This window comes from Choloepus didactylus, chromosome 22, assembly GCF_015220235.1.
Source record: "Choloepus didactylus isolate mChoDid1 chromosome 22, mChoDid1.pri, whole genome shotgun sequence".
Lineage (NCBI taxonomy): Eukaryota > Metazoa > Chordata > Mammalia > Pilosa > Megalonychidae > Choloepus > Choloepus didactylus.
In genome coordinates, this window is record NC_051328.1 from 3,899,353 (window position 1) to 3,923,037 (window position 23,685).

Consider the following 23,685-nt stretch of genomic DNA (forward strand, 5'->3'; position numbering starts at 1 on the left):
AACACAAATAATTTGAATAAAAGCAGAGAGGAGGCATGCTGTAGAAGAGATGGGAATTCAGAGGAGGGGGCCCATCTCAAAAGAAGTAGCACTGACCTGGACACAAGGAGATGGGAGGAAGCTGAGGGGTGGAGAGCAGGTCCTGCAGGAGGGAGTCCAGAGCTTGTTGAGGAACCGGTGCTGGGCAAGTGGGTTCACGCTGAGGAGGGCACACAGCTTGGGGTCAGGTTGGGGAGCCATCTTGAATGCCTGACAAATTTGGACAACGTTGGTCATTGAGTGTATACGTAGGTGTGCGAGCTCAAGTCACTAAACAGAGAAGGAAGGTCATAAAAAGGTAACAAATGGAAGAATGGGGAAATTTGGAGGGCTGCAAGTCCTGAGGAAGGAAAAGTGAAATATAAAGAAGAAAAGACCCAGGTTGGGCAGAAAACCCACCCTACTTCTCCCTGGTCTGAAAGAGATTCGTAAGGCACGAGGGCTTAGAGAAGGAGGGATAAGTAGAAGACTTTTACTCATTTGCCTATTTCAGAACATCAATTCAGCAAAGTTACAGCTTTGAATTTTTAATTTTAAAGAATCCTAAAGACATGTTTCTGGCATGTTGGCTTCATATGCACTTTACTGAGCACATTAAGTGACACAAATCTCTAAGATTCATGTAATTTAAACATGTGAGAGCTGGAGGGACTTCTGTGTTCTATCAGATCTGATCTCCTTATTTAATACATAATCTTTAAAAAATGAATTTGAGATCCTTTAAGATTGGGTAACAATAATTTTTATAATCCTAGACAGGAAAAATTAGAATATTTATTTAATTATTTTTACTAAAACAGACAAACCTGTTTGCCAGAAGAGACACTTGAGAGGGCCTGAAATCCTCTCAACTGATCTTACACACCGTTCTTCCCAGAGCGGACTCAAATCCCAGCCTCCCGCACTTCACTGCAAAAAGAGAGGCTTATCAGTCTCCCGGGTGAGTCCAGGCGCCACGCACTAATCACGCAGCTTGTGTCAGCACATCAGAAACAGGCCTCGGGCCTCGGTGCGCACACTTGGGTGACGCTTGGCGCTCAGGCCGCGGAGATGCTGAGCGCACGCTCGCTCCTCGCTCAGTCCTGCCCTGTGTCCGCACTCCTGGGAGGTCCCCGCCTCCCCCGCCCCCCGGGGGCATCCGGACACCCAGGCAGTGGTTCTGTCCTTGAGCTTTCAGGGCGGGCAGGAGTCTCCTCCAGCAAAAATTATGTGACATCCCTCCGTGCCTCTAAAACTCGCCACAGACAGGGGTTTGCGCAGCGACCGTCCCCGCAAGCCGCTCAGTGGCCACTGCTGATGGAAATCCCTTTCCTAAAGGTCGGGGGCTGCGGGGAGCAATTCCACTGTCCTTGTGGCAACCAATTTTCCCGCTGGAAACGAATTGCTACTTAGAAAACAAAGCAATTTGGCCTGGCTTGGAAAATTACTACCCCTAAACTGCAGTTGAAACCCCCTCCAAGACCACTGACCTTGCCCACCTGTCCTCAAATGTGGGTTCGTTAGTATGGAGCGAGGCATGTATTGTTGAAAACAATTTAATGCAAGAATTGGGTTAGGGAATAAAGAGCTCAAAAATATATCTGCAGCTGACAACATTAGCTGGTCAGAGAAGGTGCGGTGGCTGCCGTGCTCTGCGGGTTAGTTAGCTGACATTCCTATTTACCTAACCGTACACACTTCTCCTAATCACAAGGGGCCCTGGACCACAGTGAGTAAATGGCTCTAGAAGGCATCTCCTGGTACTGCACCACAGGGGACACCTCACGATGGTGGTTTGGGGGTCATAGGCTCGGATAGTGAAGGTAAGGGCTTTGTGCAGCCACCTGTGCTGTGGATTCTAACTGCCATCCTGAGGAATACTCTAGAGCTTTGCCAAATTACCCCACTCTGCATGCCACTGTTTCCTGAATTCCTTTAAGAGCTGTCAGATGATATCCCCCAATAATTTGAGTGAGTGTTTTTGTTTGTTTGATTTTTTTGTTTGTTTGTTAATTTTTGCTTTTTTTTACAAAAATCAGCCAGATGAACTTTAGGTGGAACATATCAATTGGTCAATGAGGAGGGGTAGGTTTGGTGAGGACGTGAAATCTTACTTTTTCTGCTAGTGAGTGTGGAGAGTTAAGTGGATGCAATTTTGGCAGAAGGTAGGGGAACAGGAAAGAGCTGATTCTGGTGAAGAAACCTAGATACCAGAGGAACAAGCTCATGCAAAGACATCGATCAAAGGCAAGTTGCCAAAACAATCACGTGGAGAGTGGAATGCATGTGGGGAAAAGGTAGGAGGTGAGCCGGGCACAGCCTCATGGGTCGTATCACAGAATTTCTCTTTTGTCTTATGGGTATTGGGGAGCCATTGGAGATTTTAAAGCCCCCAGATTTGGCTGCTATGTCCACGATAGACTGGAGAGGGGCAGGAGTGGAGTCAGGGAGCCCAGTCAGAGTCTGTAGAAGTGATCCAGGTGAGGTGTGGCCAAAGAGAGAAGAGGGTAAACTGGAGATATGTTCTGGGAATGGGAGGTGGGACAGGGAATAATCAAGCTTGCGCAAGTGTCTGGCTTGAGCATGAGTGAATGCCATTTATTGAGATGGTAAAGACTGGGAAGGTAGACGGAAGTATGCTCAGGATGGAGTGGGAAAAATCAAAGCTTACACTGGGACGTTTAAGAAGTTTACAGGGAACTTACAATACATCTGAGGGGCAAGCCCAAGACATAATTTATGGAGAAAAATTCAAGCACTCCATGCTCACCATGCTCACTGCCAATCAGACACTTGCACTGACCAGCTAAAATGCTCTTTGGCTCCCCTTTGCCCAAAGCACTGGTTGTAGCCTGGCTGAGCTTTGATGCATGCTGCCTTCTGCTTTTCTGGAGGGCTGGGCCTCTTCCACAGAACACAGAATTGGCCCTTGGCAGACTGGTTGTACCTGGGAGTATTTCAGGCACTGTTACAATTTTTAAATTTTCTGCTTGCAAAAGTAATACATGTACACACTGTAAAAAAAAAAAAAAGCAAACAATACAGAAATGTACAGAAACAGAAAACAAGAGTCACTCCCAATCTCCCACACCCATATTTGCAAGGAGATATAACTGGCCAGATCTGGGATCCCAAAGTGGTGCATCCTTCCCTGACAGTGCTCGGGGATTGCAGGCAAACAGTGTTGTGCTGGAAACTCCCCTCCATGAGTCACTGGGGGAAAGCTGAGCTGGCCTGAAATTTCAAGACAGAGCAGGGAACTGCAGAGTCAGGCGGGAGAAGCCCACAACCTGGCCCAGCCCAATTAGCCAACCCACTGAAATGCAGGGGGCCCACTGGAGGCAGAACCCCGAGTGAGTTAGGACATCTGTGTTCAGATTGCTTACTTTCTTTTTTTAAAATCAATATTCAAATTATTTTTTAATAGCTATTACATGCATATGGTAGAAAATAAAATTCTACTAGTTCCAAAGTTAAAAGATCTCCTTCCCATCCCTGTCCCGCTGTCTCCCAGACAATCACTATTAGCAAGTGCCCTATTTCTTTCTGGAAACACAAGCTATTTGTGTATATCGCACCCCTCGTCCTTTTTTCTCAGGTTGTCCTATATCTCTTAACCCCACATGCAGTCAAGTAAAAAGCCCTTCTTGCTCAATCTTCCTCCTGGTAGCCTAAATGTCAGTGAGTACCTTGGCTACTTAGTGACTCTGGTGACAGTGGTGTTGACTGAAAGCCTGGGCAAATGGCTCTTGGAATTGTTGGGGTGGTTTAGTTCACTGCTAAAATCATACAAATTTAATACGACTAATTCTTGGTGATTTGTCGGAGTGGAGGAAAGAGAAGGCAACAACAGTCACTTCTGCTACATTTCCTCCTTCCTCTTTCTCCACACACATGTGGATCTTACAACAAATAGCATGAAAACCTGATTTGAGTTTTGCCTTCCAAGATGACCATAGTAGAGGTTTTGCAGAGAAGTTCCCTGCCAAATTTCTTTGTTCCACAAATATTTATTAAGAGCCTAGCTTGGGATCACAGTTCACAGGAGCTTGACAAGCATGTTCCCTGCCTCACAGAGCCTACAGTCTAGTTGGAGAGACAGCCAGTACACAGCACTGTCATTGTAGAGTGACAAGTGCTATGGAGGGGAAGCATAGCTGAGTACCAGTGGACCAGAGAATCAAAGAAGGCTTCCTGGAGGAGGTGATATTTTAGCTGAGATTTAGCTGAAAACAATGAGTAGGAGTTAGGCAAGGTGGATAGTGTATTAGGAAGAGGGAAATGAAAGTGCAAAGACTTACAGATGAAGGATGGCCTGTTGAAAAAATAAAAGAAATTATATTTGCAAGAAGTTAAGAGCATATTGGTTAGTTTTATTCTAAAGAAAAAAATTTTTAAATCGTAGGACTCTTCAACAGAATGAATCCTAATGTAAGCCATGGACTATAATTTATAGTACAATTATAATAATATTCTTTCATCAATTTTAACAAATGTGCCATACTCATGCAAGGTGTTGATAATGGGGGGAGGGGTATATGGGAACTCTGTATTTTCTACATGACTTTTCTGTTAAACCTACAACTTCTCTAAAAAAATTTTTAAAAACTTAAATCACTGTCTACCCCTACCCCCCAAAAGAGAGAACATATTGGTTAAATGCTTATGCTTTCTTAAGTCAAGTCAGAATTCAAACTTGGGTTCAGATCCCAATTCTACCACTTAGCAGCTGTGTGACCTGAGGCAAATCACTTAACCTCTCTGTGCGCCACTTCCTCATTTATAAAATGAGACTACTCTACTTTTTGTCTCTGTAGATTTCTCTGGTTCTGGACATTTTTATCAGTGGAAGCATACAATATGTGGTCTTTTGTGACTGCTGTCTTTCGCTTACCATGTTTTAAATTCTAAAATTTCTTTTATTAGAGAAGTTGTAGGTTTATTCATTCCTTTCTAAGGCTGCACATTCCATTGTATGGTTACACCACATTATATTAGTCCATTCATCAGTTGATGGACATTTGGTTTATTTCTACTTTTTGGTTATTATGAATAAAGCTGCTATGAACATTCGTGGACATATGTTTTTAATTCTCTTGGATATCTAGGATTGTAATTGCTGAGTCAAACAATCATTTTATAAGATCATAGTAATGGTATTGGTTTAGACACTCAGCAGAAATAGATCTCAGGGTCTATTGACTCCAGTTGTCATATGGTGAATTTCCTTCCAGCCAGGGAGCTCAACCACCCAAATAACCACATCCTTAGATATAGATATACATATGGTGAAAGAAGACTTTGCTTAACCACATAATATGTGGCTGCAGCTATCATTTTATTTTTATTATTTTTTTTGCCTTTTTAAATTCAATTTTATTGAGATATATTCACATACCACACAGTCATCCAAAGTGTACAATCAGGTGTTCACAGTACCATCGTATAGTTGTGTATTCATTTGCAGCTATCATTTTTAACCAGAGAGAAATATTCAATAGCATTAACATGTCTCCTTAAAGGAGAACATTGCCACGCAGTCATTCCCCCATAACTTTTAATTTATGATCATTACAGTATGATATTTCTATTTTCAAATCAAGATGAGAGAGAAGCCTGATAACCATGTCCTCTTTGCCTTCCCCTTGTTTGTTTATCATGAGGGAAGGGAGCCCAGCTAATGATACAGTACATTCTGCAAGCCTTGCTCCTGCACTTGGGGGTAAAGTGCAGCTCTGTGCCAATATTGCTGAGAATTCTTACCCAATATCCTCATGACTTATGCAAGAGGGGCAGAACATATAAATTTCCCACAAAATAATTAACTATGGCATAAGAAGTGGCAGGTCAACGACTATCTTCCCATAAAGAAAATATTTGGAAGGGCAAGTATTCACTCTGAATATAGTTGGCTAAAAATAACATTTTTCAAATGAGAATGCTATTATTTAATGAGGGATGTTTATGCTTATCTGAGAGTCTCTCTAAGTTCATTTCTATACATTATTTGGATCGCCATCAGAGCAGACAATTTGAGAGGTGTTAACCCAGCCCATAAACCATTGTGCCTTCTGCAAAAACTCCTTCCATAGAATCACCTCCCATATGAGTGACCCTCGTCATGATCCAATTCCCTGTTATCACCCAAGCTGGGCAATTGGTTTATCTCCTGAGAATCTGGAATTGAGGCTGAGAAACATTCTGTAAGTTCCTGTCGGGGTTTGAGGCAGTATATCCTGCCATTTCGGCTTTACTCGCTGCTTTTGGGTCCATGTGAGATACCTGTGTCCTTACAATACATAGTTCTCCTTTGCGTGTTGATTTTGTACTTATACTGGTTAACTCTGTGCCAATATGATACTTGGAAATAACATTTATCTTCCCATATTGGTGGATTCATTTCTTTCCTTGCAGAGACCCTGTCTACAAATGCATTTAAGCTATGAAACTGGAGTCAGGAAAGAGGAGGGTATGACTCAGGGGGCGTTCCAGTCTGACAGGAGGAAAACATGAAAAGCTTGTTCCTTCCTCTTCAAAGGACTGTGGGAAGAAGAAGGGATATTGAGTTAGAGCAAGATGGCTGGGTTCTTTGTGTTCCCTGCTCCCTGAGGACTGTGCCTCAGGTGAAGAAGTGAGGGATTCAGGCTCTTCCACCTGGGTATGGGGAGGCGTATGATCACTGAGGCTCATGATCTAGTTCTCTGGGCATAGTCTAGAAAAGGCTGCTGGCCCCGGAATGGCTCTATTCTCTACTTTGGCACCATGACGTGGGAGAGATGGTGATGATGTGGTGCCAAAGAAACATCTTGGCTCTCCAGGGTGTGGCATTCGGGGACCCAGAGGTCCCCCATGTCCCTGTGAGGAAATGCAGAGAGTCTGAGAGGGTCTGTGGACCAGCAGAGGCCCAGGTCTGATGAAAAGGACACCATTCACAATGGAGGACAGATGGACAGTCCCATTTCAGGGGTCACCAGTCTAAGAGGCTGAACAGAGCAGCTACTCTGCTACAGAAACCAGTGAGCAGCCAAAGGGTGCTGTCTGGATGGAATGACCCTCTTGTCATCGTCAGGTCTCTCAGTGACTCTCTATGCTAAGGCACCATTTTGGGGAGGGGAAAGAGGTATATATTAAAGGAACTTTCAAGTTATTTCTCTGGACTCTAGCTACTAGGCTGGACCAGACATAGCTCTCTCTCACTTCTACCTCTCTGTAGGTTACAGGCTCAGAGAGATTCAAGACAAGATTACATCAATAAAAAAGAAGAGGATACTATGAAAAAAGAGTGAGTAGAGAACAAGAAAAGACTTTTAAGGGTTAAAAAAAATGATTGCCAAAATAAATTATTAAAGGATGGAAAGTAAAGTCAAGGAAAAGTCCCCAAAATGAGAGAAAATAATAAAAAAGAAATAAGAAAAATATAAAACAGAACAAAAAAATTTGAGAAGAAAATTATAAAGCAGGAGGAAGGGGAGATTTTCCCAGAGCTGAAGAAAAATCCAAATTTTTAAGTTGAAAGAGACTACAATAAATGAAGAAAGACTTATGCTAGTGAAATATTAGAACATCAAGGAAATAGAAAATTCCAGACATTTTCAGAGAGGAAAAAACAAGTCAGCTAAAAAGAAATAAGCGTTCACACTTCTTAGTAGCAGCTTTAGACACAGTAGAAGAATACTTTCACTGTTATGACCAAAAAAAATATGCTTTTAAAACTGGAATTCTATACCCAGCTAAACATCTATCAGGTGAGAGCGCAAAATAAAAGACTTTTCTCAAACAGGCAAGATCTCCCTCTCATATGAAGCTACTTGAGGATGTGCAAACCAATATACAGGAAGAAATGGGATCCTGAAAAACACAATATAGCCAACTCAGGAGAGCAGTGAAAGAAAGACATGTTGTTGACAAGAAGGAAACCAGTTCAGCTCAGAGCAGAAAGATGGAAGAGTTTAGGGCAGAGGCATCTGGAAAAACGAGGGACTTAGGATGAGATGTTAAAAAAGAAAGTAAGACTATTATAAAGCCATCTAAAGCAAAGGGTACACATACTAAGTCAATTAGATACTTCAGGAAAAATAATGGTTGTACAAGAAAACTATGGCCCAAATCAGAAGCAAAGAAGAGAATTCATTTTGCCTTGTTGCTAGGAACAAGACTCAGGGGGATGGAAAAATAGTTATGCAGCCATGTTAATGTCAACCTACTGGGTTTCAACTATTACAGTCAATTTATGGACAAAGCATAAAAGACTTGGTTGCAGCTGAAAAAACAGAATTTAAGTGTTAACAACCTTGACAACATAAAAGTACCACTGACAGACAATAGTAAAACTTGGGAAAGCAGTTACTGAAGGGAGCAGAAAGAGGCTTCTGGAAGCTCACACTGGTTTGTTTCTTGATCTGGATGCTGGTTTTCTGGGTGTGTTCAGCTTACCAAAATTCATCAAGCTGTACACTTACGATATGTGTACTTTTCTGTGCTTATATTACACTAAAAGAAAAAGTTGAAGTATGGAAGGTGGAGGAAGGGGAGTGGAGAAAATAGTAGTGTTCCGATGTCTTTATCTTACAAAATGACGAGTCAGGAGAGAGTGTCAGATTGATGGATGGGACATAAAGTTTTGAATATTTAAATTTACAAAGATAGCCAATAGAAAAAGTAAAAGAAATACTAGAACTAGGGAACTTTGAGAGGACTTCTGTGGGAGTAAAGTGAGTGAGAACCTCTGTTTCCCAGGGTGAGTCAATAGATGCCCTCCTAACTTCCTAAAGAGATTGCTTCTGAGGTGCGAAAGAGTGGGGTAGAAGACTGTTGTCATCAGTAATTCTGGGCTATTTTATTTATTACCATGTGCATCTATAATTTTAATAATATAAAACTTAAAAACAATACAAGACCATACACAAGTAAGTGCTAAATTGTATGATACTGTCAGTAAGGACACTTTCTACATGATTTTTCTGTAAACCTACAACCAGTCAAAAAAAAAAAAAAAAAGAAAAAGCAGTCTGTACCCATAAGCATTTGTAGCAACTATGGGATATGGGAAATTTGGAGAAATTGTGGGAACTTGCATAAAATTAGATAAACAATAAAATGTAATCACAAAATTATTGGGATTTGCCATGGAATGGAACATAGTCACCTTAAATTCAGATGTGTTTCCTTCCTTGGGACAAACACACAGCAGGGGGATGATGTCAACCGACAAATGTTGGTTTATTTCACTCTACAAACATCTACACCATGCTGAGCACTGGAGACTGAGTTCTCAAGGACCTTATAGACTGATTTTGTTAATTAAAATGGCAATTCATATGGACCTTCTCTTCAGGAAATATATTCTCATTCCAATTAGAAGGCACCTAGACCACCATAAGGCCCATCCATGGAAGGATCCACAAACTTGCTGTAAGTCTTAGCGTCTAAGAGCTTAGCACTGCCTTGTTCCGATCATTTCCACAGGTCTCAGAGTGAGGGAGTTTCTTGGGAAGCTAGGAGCCAGGGGACTCCTCTTACAGGAAGCACTAGTCATTGAGATGTTCCAAGTAGAAGGAAAGGGAACCAGTTGAGCTCCTTTGTTTGACAGACGAAGAAAACTGGAGACTCAGAGAAGGGAGGCCATTTACCCGAGGCCCACTTGGCTTCCTCATTCATTCTCAGATCACAATAACAGTACTCAAGATAGCTGCATAGGCTGTGGGGTCATGCTGCCTATGCAACCCCAACAGTCCCTCCCTAACCCTCTGGCCTGATAAGATGTCCTGATTCTCCAGAGTCTGAGAGGGCGAATGACTTGTCAAGGTCACACAGCAGTAAGAAGCCCAGCTGGGATTAGAACTCAGTTCTGTGTAGCTTCATATGTTTTATTATTAGCAGCAGCCCAAAGGTTTAGGGGACTAAAAGATGAGAAAGATACCATCTTTGTCCTTATGAAGCTGTCAATCTTATTGGGGGGAATGGGGCATTAACATATAAAAATGTTAAAATCTTTATTGTACTCCCACTATACACCTGGTCTGGAGGCGTGCGCCCTGGGAGAGGGCCCTGAGTTCTGAAGGCACACTGCCCTATCTTTCATTCTTTTTGGCTCAGATAATGGTTTTAATACTGTGGGCACTCAGGCTGCAGAATGCAGAATTGCATCCGATGGAAAGCATACATCTGAGTCTTCCCAATGGTGTGCCAACCCCCAAGAGTCTTGTTTTCCACCTCCATCTCCCAATTAAGCAGCAGCCCATGGTGAATACCCTGTGCCACAGGGGACAAGTGCAGGGATCCACTTCCAGCTATAATCCCTCTAGCACCAGTCATTAATCAGACTGATGGTTTTAGCAAGCAAAGCTGAGCATGTCCCCCGTGTCAGAACTTCCTCCCTGACTCACAAGGTCTGGTTTGCCTCTGCAGCCAAATCTCTCCCCCCTGGTCCTCCTTACCCCACACTCCACCTCCCTCCTGGCCTTTGTCCACCCTGTTACTCCTGCCTGGAAAGCCCTTGCTGTCCGGTCCACCTGGCAGTGCCTATCCCCCCTTCCTCCAAAAGGCTGTTCAGGCTTCACTACTTCTGTGAGCCCCTCCTGGACCCCTTCTAGCTTAATGTCGGGTCCTGCTGTTTTCAGGGCAATCTTCACTCTCAACAACTCTAACCCTTTGGTCTCACTTGTTTTTTTCTCCATAGGAGGTTAGAGACCTGAACTTATTCATTCCTCTGTCCCCATTCGTGGCCTAAGGCATGGTGTCCAGCAGACACTCAATAAATGCCTAAAAATGAATGCACGCTGTTTCACTCCTTCCCCCTGTGTGTCTGGGCTCCGTTTCACAGAATCTAGGGTTAGTAGGTCTTTAGCTCAGTTCCTCATTTGAAATATGAGGAAACTAACACCCAGAGAGAGGAAGTAGCTTGCCCAATGTCACATGGGACAGAGTCCAGGCTAGAACCCAGGTGTCCTGCCTCTCAATCCAGTGCTCACTTCATGCTTCTCTGAGCAGCATTTCTCTTGAGAAAATGGTGATTTTATTTATTTATGCTTATAGGTTGGCTCCTTTTATTTTTAAAATTTTTATCGTGGTAACATATATGTAACAAAATTTCCCATTTTTACCATTTTTAAGTGTACAATTCAGTGACATTAATTACATTCCTAATGTTGTGCTACCATCACCACCATCTATTACCAATACTTTTTCATCCAGATATTTCAGGGAAGAGGGGATCATTTTATTTTCAGCCACAAGGACCTTATGGGTGGACTAGGCTGTCTTCAGGGGAACAGAGCGGCCCTCTAATGCCTCTAGCTTACAGCAGAGGAGGAAGGATGTACAGAGTAAGAATTGCTACAATCCCTGGTTTCCACATGTATAAAATGGGGAGCATAGTCCCTGCCCCAGAGCAGTGTTGTAAGGGTAAGAGATAATGTTGTAAAAGTGCTGAGTGCATTGTGAGTTCTTGTTAATATCATACATGTCTCTTATGTGGATGATAATCTGGTACAGAAATGGGCAGCTGTCTCCTTCTCAGTCGAGACCTTTTATAATCTGGCCCAAATTCCCTTTCTAGGTTCATCTGCTGCTGCACCAGCCCAAACAGCTCACACTCCAACCACATCCAGCTCCTCACTCTCCTGGACGTTCTCTGCCCTTTTCTCCAGTGCACCTTTGTGTTCAGGTTATTTCATCACCCTGAGCTATGAATAATCCAACAATTGTAACCCCAGACCATCTTCTGGGACCAGCTCAAAGACCACCTCCTCTGAGAAGTCTTCCCTGATACCTCCCCTTTCTATGTCTCTAGGTTTGCTCATTCCTTTCTTTAGAAGTGTTTGGTTGCTTCTATTTGGGTCAATGTCCTCTTACCTCTACCCTGTGGCCTTCTCAGGGGCAGGGAGCCCATCTTGTTGATTTCTGTGTCTCCCACAGCACTTGCAAGCCTCAGCACCTAGTAGGTACTCCATAATATCTGTAGTAAACAAGAAATATGGGCTTCCCGACACAACTTCAAAAGGAAGACAAGCTCCAGGCAGAGTCTGCCAGGTGGAATGAAAACACAGAGCTTGCTCCCAAACAAGCTATCTCACAGAGCAAGCACCCAGACGGTCCCCACCTTTCCCAATTTCTCATTTTGATATTTTGGCTTAACTTTCATATACAAATATAGGGTATTTCCACCATCCCCCAAATGGGACCCTCCCCTTTACCTCTTCAGCCACTGACCCCTGACACACTAGATGGTTATTTTGACTCCCAGGTTGAGAAGTCACAGCATTCCTCTTGCAATATGAGCCACAGGCAGCTGGGTGACTATGGCATGTTACTTTACCACTCCAGCCTTAGTGCTCCTCACCTGTAGAACAGCGATTAAAAATAGCACCTAGTGGATAGGGATTGTGGGAAGATGGCAAAGCACGTAGCTCCAAGAATCAGTCCCTTCACCAGAATAATTATTGAACTGAAAGGAACTGTCTGAATCAACTGTTTTGACAATTTGGAGTCTAGTAAAACACTGTGCAGCATCCCGAGAAGAGCTGCAGGAACAGGCTTGTAAATTGTGGTACACGTCCCTCCATGCAGCAGCTACCACCCCATCACCCAACTGTGTGGCAGGCAGTAGTGGGGACTGCAGCCCAGGCTCCTGTTGCAGATTGCTGGTGCCAGGGTAGACCACAGGGAGCGAGCCCTTCCAAATCCAGGTGTGTGGTCTGATTGCTGCACACAGCTTTTCTTTTTCAAATTCAATTTTATTGAGATATATTCACATACCATACAATCAACCCCAGTGTACAATCAGTTGTTCACAGCACTATTATATAGTTGTGTTTTCATTACCACATTCAATTTTTGAACATTTTCATCACCATACACAAAAAAGAATAAGAATAAAAGTTAAAGTGGAAAAGAACACCCAAAACATCCCATCCCCCCTCCCTCTCTATTATTCATTTACTTTTTGTCCTCATTTTTCTCTTCATCTGTCCATATACTGTATAAAGGGAGTGGGAGCCACAAAGTTTTCATAATCACACAGTCACATAGTGTAAGCTATATAGTTACACAATCATCTTCAAGAATGAAGGCTGCTGGGTTCAGTCCAACGGTTTCAGGTATTTCCTTCTAGCTTTTCCAATACAGTAAAAGCTAAAAAGGGATATCTATGTAGCACATAAAATAATCTCCAGAATGACCTCTCAACTCTATTTGAGATCTCTCAGCTGCTGAAACTTTGTTTCATTTCACATCCCCCTTTTGGTCAAAAAGATGTTCTCAATCCCACGATGCTGGGTCCAGATTCATCCTCAGGAGTCATATCCTGTGTTGCCAGGAATTTTTACAGCCCTGGGAATCAGGTCCCACGTAGGGCCGAAACTCCATTTGAGATCTCTCAGCCACTGAAACTTTATTTTGTTTTTATTTCTCTTCCCACTTTTGGTCCAAGAAAAGTTTCTCAATCCAACAATGCCAGGGCCAAGCTCATGACTGTGAGTCATGTCCCAAGTTGCCAGGGAGATCCACACCCCTGGGAATCACATCCCACATGTGTGTGTGGGAGGGGAGTGTGCACAGCTTTTTTTTTTTTTTAATTTTTATATTCATTTCATTGAGATTTATTCACATACCATGCAGTCATACAAAACAAATCATACATTCGATTGTTCACAGTACCATTACATAGTTGTACATTCATCACCAAAATCAATCCCTGACACCTTCATTACCATACACACAAAAATAACAAGAATAATAATTAAAGGTACACAGCTTTTGATCAGCTATGTCAGGTAGCTGGGGGACCAGCTCTGAGGGCTGCCATTGTTCCAACCCCCCTCCCCCTCAGACAAAAGTGGCAGAGGAGTCTTAAAGAGGCATACCTATTTTTTTCTTTTTATTTTTCTTTCTTTCTCTTTTTCTTTTTCTTTCCATTCCCTGTTTGGAAGCATAAATAGTTTGGAAAAGTTGCAAACTGATATCTCCAGCCCTCAACAACAACAACCAACAAAAAACTATAAATTCAGAGGATTGGGAGAACTAGATTCCCAAAGTTATAACAACATAATGCTCAGAATGTTCAGTTTTCAACAAAGTATTACAAAACATACAAAGAAATAAGAAAGTTTGGCTCATTCAAAGGAAAAAAGAATTTTCCAAAAAACATCCCTGAGAAAGTTCATGCATTGGAGCTATTAGTGAAAGACTTTCAATCAAATATCTTAAAAATGTTCAGTGAACTAAAGGAATCCATATACAAAGAACTAAATGAAATTAGGAAAATGTCTGAACAAAATAAAGAGACAGAAATTATAAAATGGATACAAACAGAAATTTTGTAGCTGCAAAGTACAGTAATTGAAATGAAAAACTCACAAGAGAGAGTCAACGGCAGATTTGATCAAGCAGATTAAAGTACCAGAAAACAAGACAATTGAAATTGTCCAGTGTGAGGAGGAGAAAGAAAAAATAATGAAGAAAAATAAATAGAGCCTGGGGACCTGTGGGACAACATTAAGAGTACCAACATATGCATAATTGGAGTCACAGAAGGATAAAATAGAGAGAGGAAGGGACAGAAAAAGTATTTGAAGATATAATGACCAAAAACTCCCCAATATGATGAAAGACATGAATATACATATCCAAGAATTTCCATAAACTCCAAGAAGGATACTCTAAGAGATCTACACCAAGACACATTATATGGAAATAGTCAAAATCCAAAGACAAAGAGAGGATTTTGAAAGCAGCAAGAGAAGTAACTTGTCACATACAAGAGATCCCCAATAAGATTAACATTGGATTTCTCATCAGAAACCATGGAGGCCAGAAGACAGTGGGATGGTATATTTAAAGTCCTTAAAGAAAAAAAAAAGAAACAAAAAACCTGTCAACCATGAATTATATATCTGGTAAAATTATCTTTCAAAAATGAAGGAGAAGTTAACATATTTATAGATAAACAAAAGCTGAAAGAGTTCATTACCAGAAGTTCTGTCCTACAAGAAATGCAAGAGGGAGTCCTCCAGACTGAAATGAAAAGACACTAGACAGTAACTGAAAGCCATAAGAAACAAAAAAGAATATTGGTAAAGCTATCTACATAAGTAAATATAAAATCCTGTATTATTGTACTTTTGGTTTGTGTGCCAGTTTGAATGTATTATGTCCCCCCAAATGCCATTAACTTTGATGTACTCTTGTGTGGGCAGATGTATCAGTGTTGATTAGATTGTAGTTCTTTGAGTATTTCCATGCAGATGTGCCCCACCCATCTGTGGGTGATGACTTTAGTTGGATAATTTCCTTGGAGGTGTTGTCCCATCCATTCAGGGTGGGTCTGAATTGAATTACTGGAGCACTGTGTAGGCTCAGACAGGGGGAGCAGGCTTGCTACAGCCAAGAGGGACACTTTGAAGAAAGCACAGGAGCTGCAGATGAGAGACAGTTTGAGGATGGCCATTGAAAGCAGACTTTGGCTCCAGAGAAGCTAGGAGAGGACAAATGCCCCAAGAGCAACTGAGAGTGACATTTTAAAAAGGAGCTGCAGCCTAGAGAGGAACGTCCCAGGAGAAAGCCATTTTGAAACCAGGGCTCCAGAGCAGATGCCACCCACATGCCTTCCCAGCTGGCAGGAGTTTTCCAGATGCCATTGGCCATCCTCCAGTGAAGGTACTCGATTGTTGATGTGTTACCCTGGAAACATTACAGCCTTGGGACTGTGACTGTGTAACAAATAGACCCCTTTTATAAAAGCCAATCCATTTCTGGTGTTTTGCATTCTGACAGCATTAGCAAACCAGAACAGTTTGTACGTGCTCTTCCCCCCATATAACTTAACAGGCAAATGTGTAAAATAACATTCAAAATCTATGGGAGTGGAACATAAAACATATAAAGATGTAATCTGAGCCAATAACGTAAAGGGGGAGGGATGGAGCTATATGGGAGTAGAGAGTATATATATACTAATGGGTCTAGGTTGGTACTAATAGAACTTGGTTGTTATTAGTTCAAGACATTGTAATTACAAAGGTAATCACTAAAAAAATATACAGAAAAGGAAGGAAGAAGGAATCTAAATGGTACACTACAAAAAAGCAACTAAATACAAAAAAAGAGCAGTAATAGAGTAACTGAGGAACAAACAACATACAAGATATAGAGAAAGCAAATAGCTAAATGAAGAAGTACATCTTTCCTTCTCAATTATTGTCTTAAATGTCAATGGGTTAAACTCCACTACTAAAAGGCAGAGATTTGTAGATTGGATGAAAAAGCATGATACAATTATATGCTATCTACAGAAGATTCATCAAGGTACAAAGATACAAAGAGGTTTAAAGTAAAAGGGTGGAAAGAAGATATTCCATGAAAACAGTAATAAAAAGTGTGCCAGAGTGGCTATATTATTGTCAGACAAAATAGACTTTAAATCAAAAAAGATTATGAGACAAAGAAGCATATACTATATTGATAAAAAGTTCAATCCAGCAAGAAGATATAACAGTTATACACATCTATGCACCTAACAAAAGGGCCCCAAAATATTTGAAGCAAACATTACAGATCTGAAGGGAGAAATAGAAGGGTCTACATTAATAGTAGAAGATTCCAATATACCACTTTCAATAATGGATAGAACACCTGGAGAGAAGATCAGTAAGGAAATAGAAAATTTGAATGATGCTCTAGACCAGCTAGACCTAACAGTCACCCAACAGCAGCAGAATACACATTCTTCTCCAGTGAACATGGATAATTCCATATGCCAGGTCACAAAACAAGTCTCAATAAATTCAAAAATGTTGAAATCATACCATGTATCTTCTCCAACCACAATGGAATGAAGCTAGAAATGAATGACAGGGAGAACTAGAAAACACACATGTGTGTGGAAATTAAACAATGTACTCTGAACAAGCCAATGGATCAACAAAGAAGTTAAAAGGGAAACTAAGAAATATTTTGAGGCAAATGAAAAAAAAATACAACAAATCAAAACTTGTGGGATGCAGCAAAGGCAGCGTTCAGAAGGAAATTTATAACTCTAAGTGCCTTCTTTAAAAAAGAAGAAAGATCACAAATCAATAACCTAATTTCCCACCTAAAGAAACTAGAATGAGTGCAAAATAAGCCCAAAGTTAGTAGAAACAAGAAAATAATACAGATTAGAGCAGAGATAAATTAGAGAATAGAGAAATAGAATGAATGAAAACAAATTTTTTAAAAAAAAAAAATTAATGAAATTAACAAACCCTTAGCCAGACTGTCCAATAAAAAGAGAGAAAGGACATAAATCCCTAAAGTCAGGAATGAAATTGGGGCCATTACTATTAATATTACAGAAATAAAAAGGATTACAGGAGGGTGATAAGCACAATTATATACCGACAATTAGAAAACCTGGATGAAATAGACAAATTCCTTGTAACATATAAATTACCTAATCTGATGCAGGAAGAAATGGAAAATCTCAACAGACCTACAACAAGTAAAGAGATTGAATCAGTAATTAAAAACCTTCCAACAGAGAAAGCTCCAGGACTGGATGGCTTCACTGTTAAATTCTACCAAACCAATCCTTTTCAATTCTATGTCCAAAAAATAGAAGAGGAGGGATTCCTTCTTAACTCATTCTATGAGGCCAGCATTGCCTTGATACCAAAGCTAGATAAAGACAAGAAAAGAAAATTACAGACCAATATCCCCTACGATTATGTATGCAAAAATCCTCAACAAGATACTGGCAAACCAAATACAGTATTAAAAGGATTATACACTGTGACTAGGTGGGATTCATTCCAGGAATGCAAGGATGGTTCAACATACGAAAACCAGTGGGGAAGCTTTCAAATTCTCAGTGGCTTTTCTCACAAAGTGAGACCCGGTAAATCTATTGCTAGATAAATACCTAAAATAATTGAAAGAAGGGACTCGAACAGATATCTGTATACCAATATTCACAGCAGCATTACTCACAATAGCGAAAATGTGGAAGCAACCCAAGTGTCCATAAACATAAATGGATAAACAAAATGTAATCTTGCCATACAATGGAATATCATTCAGCCGTATAAAGGAACGATGTTCTGATAAATGCTGCAACATGGATGAACCTTGAAAACATTATGCTACATGAAAGAAACCAGACACATAAGGTCAAGTGTTGCGTGATTCCATTCATACGAAATGTCCAGAATAGCAACGTCTACAGAGACAGAAAGGTTAGTGGTTGCCTAGGGAGGGGGAAAGGCAGGGTCATGGGGGAGTGACAGCTAAAGGATATGGGATTTCTTTTGGTGGTTATGAAAATATTGTAAAATTGTGGTGATAGCTGCACATATCTGTGACTATACCAAAAACCACTGAAGTGTGCACTTTAAATGGGTGAATTATATGATATGTGAACTATATCTCAACAAAGCTGTTTTTAAAAATGGAAAGAAAAGAAAATAAACCTGGCTTTAGTCATTTGTTTCTGTGTTGCCAAAGCCCACACTAGGACATGTTTTCTCCATTTCACTGTTCAGTAAGTCCCTCTTGGAGCTATTTTACAGCTACTCCTGCCAGTAGATCCTTCTGAGATCACCCATCTTTGAGCAGCCATGCCCTTCAGAAAACCAGAAGCCAGAAAAGATGAGCTGCTGGCATGATTCTAAATCTACAAGATGAGTTATCTTTGTCCAGACTGTGGGTAAAATCCATACACAGTCAAAAGCTCACAAAGTATTATTATTTTTTCTTTTTAAGGAGATGATAAATATGTCATAAAGGGGAAGATTCCAAGGGATTAGATCCCTCTTTTGGGACTTCTTCATTGTGCCTGGCTTGAAGTCAATCCCATCCATCCAAGGCAGATGGAGGAAGTCTTAAGACACTCAAAAAGCAGCATTCCCAGGCATCCACAAGGCTCATCTGCTCCTCAGCTCATCTCCCCAGAGCTCCTTTTTAGCCCCTTCTAATCATGGCACATTTCCAAGGAAAAAATGATCACAGAGTAACTGGTGGGAGTTGGAGCCCTGGCTGCGGTCTTAACCTCTTCCCAGTGATTGTTTCCTGTTCTGACGCTCCCACTGGAGGGCAATTCCAGCCTGCAGTTGAAAGTACAACTGGGGTGGAAGCTTTCAAATTCTCAGTGGCAATTCTCAGAAATAACAGAGGGAATTAGGTCTCATAAAAGCATCTATTTGACTGTAAATTGAGTCCCACTGTTACTGTGTAATCTCTCTCTCTCTCTCTCCCTCTCTCTCCCTCCCCCTGCCCCCTCCTGATTCTTAACATCCTGGTCCCGATGGATCCATGGGAAACAAAGATTTTCTTTGATGAGTCAGCAGAAAGCACTTATCTGACTGACTAATCAAGCCAGAGTTTATTTTTTATTTATTTATTTTTTTCTGGTGTGCTGTTACATTTTCTCACCCTACATTTTGCTTATGTATGTTTCTCAAATTTTCAACAATCATAAATGTTTTTGTGAAAAGACTAGTCTTCATTCTTTAATCTACTTTTTTTTGAAATTCATTTTATTGAGATATATTCACATACCATGCAGTACAAAACAAAGTGTACATTCGATTGTTCACAGTACCATTACATAGTTGTGCATTCATCACCAAAATCAATCCCTGACACCTTCATTACCACACACACAAAAATAACAAGAATAATAACTAAAGTGAAAAAGAGCAGTTAAAATAAAAAAGAACACTGGGTGCCTTTGTTTGTTTGTTTGATTGTTTGTTTCCTTCCCCCATTTTTCTACTCATCTATCCGTAAACTAGACAAAGGGGAGTGTGGTCCTTATGGCTTTCCCAATCACATTGTCACCTCTCATGAGCTACATTTTTATACAATTGTCTTCAAGATTCATGGGTTCTGGGTTGTAGTTTGATGGTTTCAGGTATTTACTGCTAGCTATTCCAATTCATTAGAACCTAAAATGGGTTGCCTATATTGTGCGTAAGAGTGCCCACCAGAGTGACCTCTCGGCTCCTTTTGGAATCTCTCTAACACTGAAGCTTATTTCATTTCCTTTCACATCCCCCTTTTGGTCAAGAATCAAGCCAGACCTTTAGAAAGTCAACCCTGGGACTGAGAAACCCCTGACTGCACAGTTCTCAGAAAGGGGAAGAAGTGGGGTAACGTGGGCACTTTTGAGACACATATTTGGATTTCTGGAGGCATGCATATAGTTGATTACTCTTCCTCCTTCTGTTTTCTATCTGGGTTTTCAAACAGGTAAAGCTGAGGCCTTGACCTTGAATGACTTTCACAGCCAAAGGACCTTAACAACTGATTGATTGATGCAGAACATCTCATTGGTGACTGCCACAGGACCTGTTAGTACTTGGTTAGCTCATTGCAATCTTGCATCTTCTCTGCATCAGTCAGTGTCTAGAAACTACAGAGGGGATCTAATGTAAGAAACTGGTTACACAAATTATGGAGGAGTTGAAAAGCTAACAAGGGGATCGTGAGGGAAGAGAGCTTAGCAACAGCAGGAGGTCTCTTATCCCAGGGCTGAGGAGTTAGGTCCAAGGAGCCAACGCTAGTGGGCCGAAGCTAGAACCATGTCAGGGGCTGCTTGAGGGAGCTGGCCCCATGGAGATAAGGGCTGCCCTATAGGAGTTGGAGCCACAGAGCAGACAGTCACTGCTGAAGGTGCCACCAAAGAAATATCCCTGATTCTCCCCTCCTCCTGCACTCTAGTCTTCCACAAGTTCCTCCCATTTGCACAAAGCTACTTGGCAGCCACTTGGCAAGAGATCCTGGGACATGTAGCTTCTTCCAGTGTAAAGCAGCACAATGGAAAGGCAAGGAATGGATATGAGAGCAAAACAACAGGCAGAGTCTTTAATAGACCCAGGTTGCTAGCAATGCAATGGCTAAGAAATAAGAAAGCACTGCACAAAAAACTAAGGGATTAGTTTACAAGAGCTACTTTGACAAATACCACACACTGGCTGGTTTGAACAACTGGAATTTATAGGCTCACAGTTTGGAGGCTGGAAGTCCTAAACCAGGGTGTCGGCAGGGACATACTTTCTCCAAAGTCTCTCATGTTCCGGTGATGGCTTTCGAGCCATTGTCTATCACATGGCAACCTCTCCCTCTTGGTTCACGCTCTTACTTCTGGCTTCTATTAATTTGCTGGCTTCCTCTGACTGACTGCATCCAAATTTCTCCTCTTCATAAGGCCTCCAATCTTGTGGATGAAGGGCTACCCTGATTCAGTTCAGCCACACCTTAACTGATAATACATCTTCAAGTGGTCCTTTTTACAAATGGGTTCACACCCACAGAAATGCAGATAAAGTTTAAGACCATGTCTTTTATTGGGCTATATGATTCAATCTACTGCAGGGGCTGAGCAGACAGAGTGGTGGCTGGACCCTTTGTAAATCCTCACAGCAGCATTTCCCCTAAGGGTGGGACACAGGACTGAGATACCTGAGCTGAGTAAGGTGGCAAACAGAACAGGCAGGGCAATAAACAGTTTATTAGTGAATGAGAAAGCTAGTCCCTTTTCAATTCTCTTCCCAATCATCTGATAGCATTAAGGAGAACATCTCCATTTGATCTTTAACATCTCTCTAACAGCTAGTCTCTCTTTCCAGCTTCCAGAGACAGCAGGCCTCGGGTTCAAAGCCTTTGGTAGGTGTAGTAGATGCTGTTGGCCCTGCCCACATCCCCTTTACCCAGTGGATACACTCAGCTCTCAGCTGCTGTGAGTATTGACTGTTGACAGCTCACACCTGTACCCTTGCTTAGGTCTTGCCTCACCTGCAAATACCTAGGAGATTAAACCTTCACCCTAAAGGCACTGACTGACTGATACAGGGTTACAAAAGCTCAGCCTGCTTGTCTCAAAGGGGCTCAAGTTATGTTCCACAGCTCCCCATGGGAGCAGGCTGAGGCTGGATTGCAGCTGAACCCATGCCTTTGCTGAGCTTCTTTCTATGTCCCTTCCTCCCTTCACCTAAGAGTCCTCCCTCACTAAATCACTTGCACAAAAATCCCCATTCCTGATTTTTCTTCTAAGGAAACTAAGGTATCAGGCAACAGGATCTAGCTAGAATTTTGTAACATTTTTTTAACCCTCTTTATATTTTTACCTGGTTGACTACAGTAAGCTATAAAGACTTTCCATTTATGGTAGTGAGAAAACATTCAATTATTAAATTCATTTAAATTGTTATATAAACCAGATTTTATCTCAGGTATGCAAGAGTGGTTCAACACAAGAAAATCAATTAATATAATACACCATATTAACAAATCTAAGGGGATAAACCATCTTGATAGATGCAGAAATGTCATTTGACAAAATCCAGCATGCTTTCTTGATAAAAACATTTCGAAAGATAGGAATAGAGAAACTTCCTCAACATGACAAAGGGCACAGCTAACATCTTACTCAATGGTACAGACTGAAACCTTTCCCTCTAAGTACTGGAACAAGACAAGAATGCCCACTGTAACCACTGTTATTCAACATTGTATTAGAAGTTCTAGCTAGAGCAATTAGGCAAGAAAAAGAAAAGGCATCCAAATTAGAAAGGAAGAAATAAAACTCTCACTACTTGCAGATGACATTATTCTATATATATAGAAATTCCCCAAAAATCTACAACAATGGTTAATAAATGAGTTTAGCAAAGTAGTGGGATACAAGATCAACATGCAAAAACTGTTATTGTTTCTACACACTAGAAACTGAGCAATCTGAGGAAGAAATCAGGAAAAAAATTCTAATAGTAACTAAAAGAATCGAATATCCGAGAATAATTTCAACCAAGGATGTAAAGGACATATACACAGAAAACTACAAAACATTGCTAAAAGAAATCAAAGAAGAACTAAATAAATGGCAGAACAATCCATGTTCATGGATTGGAAGACTGAATATCATTAAGATGTCAATTCTACTCAAATTGATTTATAGATTCAATGCATTCCCAATCAAAATTCCAACAACCCACTTTGCAGAAAAGGAAAAGCCAATTATTAAATTTATTTAGAAAGGTAAGGGGCCCTGCATAGTGAAAAAAATCTTGAAAAAGAAAAACAAAGTTGGAGGACTCTCACTTCCTGACTTTAAAGAATATTAGAAAGGAGAACCTAAGATGGTGGCTAGGTGAGACAGGGCAAAAAAAACACCTCTGTGAAAAATACTAGATAAAAACCAGAAAGTGACCCAGAATACCACTTCCAGCAATGCACCAGCTGGACAAGGTCTGCTAAAACCACAGGGACCATACACTTGTTGAAACCAGGAGTCTGCATTCTGAAATGAGTGAGTAAGCCAGCTGAAAGTCCCGCGGCCACGCTGCAGTGTGGGGAAACCAGGGGTTGGTGTTTGGAGATGGACTAGTTCTTTAAGAACAAAACAAAACCAAAAAAACTCAGGAGCGACTGCAGTTATGATGGTGAGAACCTCACAGTGAAGCACAGCAGGAGCGGGCTGTGCCAACCTCTCAGTGTCTGGCATGGAGAATAGCCCGCTGCTGATTGCCTCAGGGCCAGGGGGGCAGAGTGGAGAGCCAAAAGGAGAAAGAAATGCGTCGCTTGCAGCTGGCTCCCTGGCGTGCTGGCGAAACTCCTGCCTGGGGCCATATCCACAGCCCAGAGCCATGCCAGGAAACCCAGTGTGACGAGGAATGTATCCCATGGCATCATGCA

The 23,685-nt window shown here is 41.3% G+C and overlaps 1 long non-coding RNA gene across 1 annotated transcript in view; it reads right to left on the reverse strand.

The window, feature by feature from the left end:
• Nucleotides 1-204: 204 nt before the first annotated feature.
• LOC119518701 overlaps nucleotides 205-23,685 on the reverse strand; it is a 40,680-nt gene continuing 17,199 nt past the window's right edge. Inside the window, exons 3-4 of the long non-coding RNA XR_005213819.1 lie at nucleotides 846-948; nucleotides 205-249 (exon numbers count right to left, since the gene is read on the reverse strand). This is a non-coding gene — a long non-coding RNA (uncharacterized LOC119518701). The remainder of the gene's footprint in view (nucleotides 250-845; nucleotides 949-23,685) is intronic.